The following is a 6,184-nucleotide window of genomic DNA, read 5'->3' on the forward strand; positions in this document are numbered from 1 at the left end:
TCCTCCCAAAGAGCCTCATACTTGAAGGACTTTTGGGGTCTCACCTTTGCATGGATCTGGATGTTAATTGGAGAGTGATCTGAACTTATAATGGGAAGGGCCACAACTGTTGCATTTGGGTAGAGAGTTCTCCATGACCAGTTGACAAGCACTCTATCAATTCTCTCTTTGGTAACAAAACCGTTTCTTGGATTACTAAACCAAGTAAACCTACAACCCTTTAGTTCCACGTCCATTAGGTTGGCATCATCTAAGAAGTCCCGGAAGCTCTGAATCCTGTTCCTGTTCGGTTCCCGAAGACCTTCCTTCTCACTAGGGTTGAGAATCTCATTAACACAAAAACCAAGGATCATTTCCTGTATTAAGACCTGCAATCAGGGGCCACATAGCCTTTCTGATGTTGTAAATAGGGTTAGCATAGATGAAGGATCCTAGCCAAAGTCTGTCATTCACCTTGTCCTTTACAGCAACATGTATGAAATTTTGGGAAAATTGAAGAACTTCAATAGAGAATGGTTCAGTCCAGAACAGGCATAGTCCTCTGGAGGTTCCTTGCGCTTCAACACAAAACAAATGATCATATTTCAGCATTCTCTTCATGTTATCTTCTCTTTCTAGGTGGGCTCTGGTTTCCATTAGAAAGAGCAGTGACGGCTGGACCTGTATGCAGAGGTCCTTGAGCTCAAGGATTGTCGCAGGAGCCGCCATACCGCGACAATTCCAGCACAAAATACTCATCTAGGGGTGGGGGCAAGGCAAGGCCCGCCTCCTCAGCCATAGAACCATCAACATCAGAATAGTTATTTGCTGTTCCTAACAGCATAAGTCTCCTCTTGTGCCCTCCTTCCTCAGGAAAGGACTCACCAGTTTCCTCAGATAAACTTCTGACCCTTTTTAAGGTGACTCCCTCAGCAAATTTTTTAACCAGCTTTGATTCCCAGTAGCTGTCAAGAAAATTAAAGGTTCGAAGCTGTCTGCCTTCTCTCTCTTCTGGAAGTTCCACAAAATAAGCGTTGTTGATTAATTCCATGTGGTGTGCCTTTTTCTGGGTGTTATTATGTAATCTGGTTGGTATCACTATTTTCCTGTGGTCTACTTGCACAATGTGGTTGATCTCTCTCCCTTGAGATCCTATATCAGCTTGACATTTCCCTCTTGCCTTTAGTATATCTGCATCTGAAAGTTCAGCACTAAACAGTGAAGTTCCTCCTTGAGTAGGACTAGGGTAATCAAGAAGGACATGATCTTCCTTAGTCCCTATGAATTCTTTTTGGATTTCAAGGGACTGAAGATTAGAAGGTCCTAGGCCAGCACAAGGACCTGAGGACAAAAGGGCTCTTCTAGTAACTGGAATGCTTTCAACTTCAGCTCCTTTATCTCTGGCTGCATTCTCCTGATCAGCAAGGGAAAGGTCTTCGTGTTGTCCCCCATGACAGCAACAAGGGAAGTTGATTTCCATGTTAGTAGAAAGTTCATCAGTTTTATTGTTTGTTGTTTGGCCTTGGTTGGTTGCTGGTTCTCTTTGCTCTGTTGTCTTAGTGCTTACATGGCAAGCACACTCCTCATTAGGAGTAGGGATGTTTGTAGCAGTAGAGCTGTTAGACTCATTTGTTTCAATATCTGGTTGCCTGTGCATATTTTCCATATCTGATTTGCTAGTTCCTGCCATGTCAGTTTTGTTTCTATTCTCCTTCATTAGCCTTTGTTTCCAGTACCTCAGTTCCTGGTCATCTTGGCTTGGGCGACCGGATTCAGCTGTAGCTACTCCTTCCCCTCCAGCTTTTTCTCCCTTCCAAGTGCTTTTATCCACAGCAATAGAAGCCAAAGATCTAGCTGTTGACACTCCCAGATTCTGGGCATATCTTGGTAAAGTCGGGTTGAAAGCTGCCATAGCTTTTGGTCTTGTGCAGGTTTTTTGCTCATGTCCCACTAAGCCACAGTTGAAACAAAAGCCATGAAGTCTCTCATACTTGATAAAAACCCAAGTCTTTGGCAAGTTCTTCCTAGGGACCCAGAACCCAGTAACTAGTGGATTAGTTGTGTCTACAAACACCTTGACTCTTATAAATGGTCTCAAGAGTTTCCCTTCAACTTTGGGGTTTTCCACCAGTAAAACTTCTCCAATCTGGGATGCAACTTTAGAAGCGTTGGAAGTATTCAAGAGGTCCAAAGGTAGGCCATGTATTTGGATCCAAAAGGCCACAAAATTAAATTTTACCTCAAAGACTGATAACTCTGGGATCCACTGCTGCAAGCTCAGGATGTTGCCCATTACATTCCAAGGACCCTCCTCATAGACTCTTTTTGCCAAGTTCTCCCCAACAAAGGTACTGAGAATACAGTTGATCCCCATGTCTGTCATCTGGACTCCAGATTTCAAGTTCCAAGCTTTCAGTAACATAGATTTCATAACATTCTTGTTAATGGGTTTGTCAGACAGAACCTTCCCAATCAAAGTACGTTTAGCTAACTCCAAGCTGTTTTCCTCTTCCACTTGCAGGTCTAAGGTAGCACCGTCAAGAGAAAGAGGGATTGGTGTAGGAAGCAGACCATCCCCCGTCATGGTTTCATCAACAAGGGGCTGTTGTGGGAGCTCCAAGTGTTCCATTGGTCAGAAAACTTCGCAGATCTCAAGAACCAGAAGCTTCCTCTAGAGCCAAGCTTCTGAACTTAAAAGCAGGAGAAAGGAGTCAAAGAAGTGAGAGACACAAAAACGATCCTCTTGCAAAAGACAAAGGAAGGAAACCAGCAAGATCTGGGAAAAAGACTCTCCCTAGAATGAAAACTGCAATAAAATCAAACAGTGAACCCTAGGAGAGAAAAAAAGAATAATATGAACAAACTCGATGGAACATGTGAATAAAAGATGGGGCCGGATCGGAGATGGACTTTACAGCTACGGGCTCTATCATGTAATTAAACATCTCTCAACTTTCATATACTAGTATCATTTTTTAGAGAAACTGTTGCTTGACAAGTCATTTTGTAAATGAAGTTTTCTATTTAACGATTTCTTATGATAAAATTATGTATAAATTTCCTTGTGGCATGAATTATTTTCATAAACAAATTAAATTCTTTTGAATGATTGTGCCCAACTAAACCAGATACTCTGCAGATTCCCATTGTTATTTAAACGTTATTGTAAATTATATGTGACTATTTAAGAGTCCAGCCGAAAATTTATTAAAAATTAAATTAAATCTTCACATTAATTAAAGTACATTGTCTCCTTAATTAAGACATTTTCCTATCGCGTAGTCAAATTAATGTTATACTCCCTCCGTTCCTATATATAAGTCACAAATAACTAATTCTCTTAGATTAAGAAAAGTAGTTACTAGTAATAAATTTGTAAAAAAAATGATTTACTTTCCTAGATTACCCTTATTTACTTTCCTATGATTTTCTCTTTCCAAGTTAATACTTCTAAAGTTTATCATCTCTTTCATATTAAATATGAGGGTGAACTTGGAAAAAATTATTTAATGCTTCCTAGATATTAGAAAGTGACTTATATTTTGTAACAAATTTTTTTCAAAAAATGTGACTTATAATAGGAACGGAGGGAGTACCAGCAATGCACCGAATCTCGTAGTCAAGTACTCCTAAGCTGAATCAAAGACATCGATCCTAAGCTGTTAAATATGGAGTTTGAACTTCAAATAACTATGTTCCCTATTTTGTTTAGATTTGGGTCTTACAAGTAATATTTTCTTTGCTCATTTCATTGAGGTATATCTCGACAATTTTTTATGTTTAAACTAGAAACATTCACATAATTAATAGATTTTTTTAAGCAAGACTAGAATTCAAGACATTATCTAGGAGAGCCAAACATATATATGGACGATTTGAACCTACGTCAACCCATTGAATAATATTAGATAAATTTAAAATTATCATAATTAATTTAAATTAAACAAGTTATAGAGCTATAAAATTATTTTATGAATTATATGACAGTGTGTTCCTCGCCCAAGCGATTGTTCATCACATGAATTTGTCTTAGGTCTAAGAAAGGGAACTTGTTTTTCAAAATAGTTCTGGAGAAAACATTTGACAAAGTTTCTATGGAGTTCTTAAGGAAGACACTGACCCCTCTAATTAGATTTTCCTACAGGCATCCTGGGTCTTATAATTAATAATGTCATGCATTACCTCATTGCAGCTTTCTATTTTGTGGAATGTCTTCCCTCTTTCAAGCCCGGGAGAGGCCTTAGGCAAGATTATCCGATATCTCCTATATATCTGTTTAATTTGTTTTTTTTCATAGAGATTATCCATCCATAATGAGCATCTTGTTGGTGGACTCTCATATCTCATGTTTTCTTTAGAAATATTGATATGTTTTTTTCTTTCAAACTCCAAGTTAACCAAAGTGAATTCACTGGTTAATTATTTCTTTCCACTACCTTGAGGTTTCGTTATATGACACTAAACTCCAAACTTACTCAAATATTACACTTCACCCCATTTTTCTCAAGTAGATAACAATTTTTTTTACCACTATTTCCTAACAAAAAATGGGGTGGAGTGTAATATTTTGAGTAAGTTTGGAGTTTAGTGTGATATAGAAAAAACCTCAAAGTAGTGAAGTGTAATTTACTCTTAAATTAACATTATCATATCAAAGGCCATTACTTTCAAATTAATTATGAGTCGGTTAATTAGTATTTTTTGTATTAATACTGACAGAAGCTATGGCTTGGGAGAGTAACGTCATGGGAGCTGGAGGGTTTGCAGGGACGAGCAGGGGCGTTGGGTCCGTGGATTCATGAACACTGTGCATGGTGGCAGTGCTTTGATTGCAGAAGCAATAGCCCTCAGGGATGGCCTAAACTATGTGTGGGATTGGGGTCACCGGCAGCTTGAGTGCGAAGTTGATTGTCAAGAGCTGGTCACGGCTATTGGAATGGTGAGTTGGACCGTTTTGTACCAGAAATTGGTGAGATCAAATTGCTCCTGCGAAGAAGATGGCGTATCAATGTGAAGGCAGTGCACCGGGACAGCAATCAAAGTGGCTGATTCAATGGCTAAGGAAGCTCAGTCTGGGGTGGGGGTTTAGGCTTTGTCTTTCTCCTAGTGTGGACCTCGAAGTCCTGCTGCTTAGGGATTCGTTAGGCGTCGGTAGTTTTTTTTGTTGTTTTGTTACCTTTCCGATGTATCGAGAAAAAAAAGTATTTTTTTGTACTCAATTATTGTATATTTTCTTTTTAATTCATCAAAAAATATTAATTATATATTTCTTCTACTTATAAAAATTATTACCACAAAAAATGTATGTATGTGGGAACAAAATTAAAACAATTCTAGTATTCTGCTAGTTTTTTCCCCTTAAATTAAAATTCTGACTCCCGCCATGGAATACATATTGCACCAGTGATGGCAATGGGATGATGTGCATCCCTCCTTCTCAAATAGAACTTCTTCCATGTTTTTCAAGAAAATCCTTGCTAATTAAGCACTACTAAAATCTCTCAGCAAACTCTATCAGCACCTCGATCTGTTCAGGCAGGGAACCAATAATATTATTCATGGAGAATGAATGAATGAATAGTTAAATACTGTTTGAAGGTCACATATGCTTATTAATATTATCTACTTGGCGACATTAATACGTATATTTCTCGTTCATGCTGCTTTGATCCATGCTTTTAGTCTTAGATCAGTATTTTAAATTTTTTTTGAAAATGACTAGTATTTTCTTCTTAGAAGACATGGCTAGTATTTTCTTAAGGACCAATCAATTTTTTTGCCGGCATCTCTCTGGACCCTCATTTATTTTCGTCTTTTGTTTTCTATATTTAGGTATCTGCCCCATATTTGTTATTGCTACTTGCCACACAATTCAAAACTAGATAAACTCATACAATCTACCAAAGAAAAAAAGATAAACTCATACAAAAAAAATCTGTTTCTTCTTATCATTTTTTCTTTTGGAAAAAAAAGTTTTTCGTAGATTTAAATTTTCAACATACAATATTATATGTATCTGATTATTTTTAGTTTATTTTTAAAAATAATTACTAATTATATTCCCTCAATATACTTTCAATATAAATATTTAATTTATATTTTTATGTTATTTAAATTTAAAATTATTTACAAAATGTACTGGATACTAATTACTTTATTGTTTATTTTTCTTTAGTGGTCTCTTATCTCTTGTTTTTCTTGAAAG

The sequence above is a fragment of the Lotus japonicus genome, chromosome 4 (assembly GCF_012489685.1).
Source record: "Lotus japonicus ecotype B-129 chromosome 4, LjGifu_v1.2".
NCBI lineage: Eukaryota > Viridiplantae > Streptophyta > Magnoliopsida > Fabales > Fabaceae > Lotus > Lotus japonicus.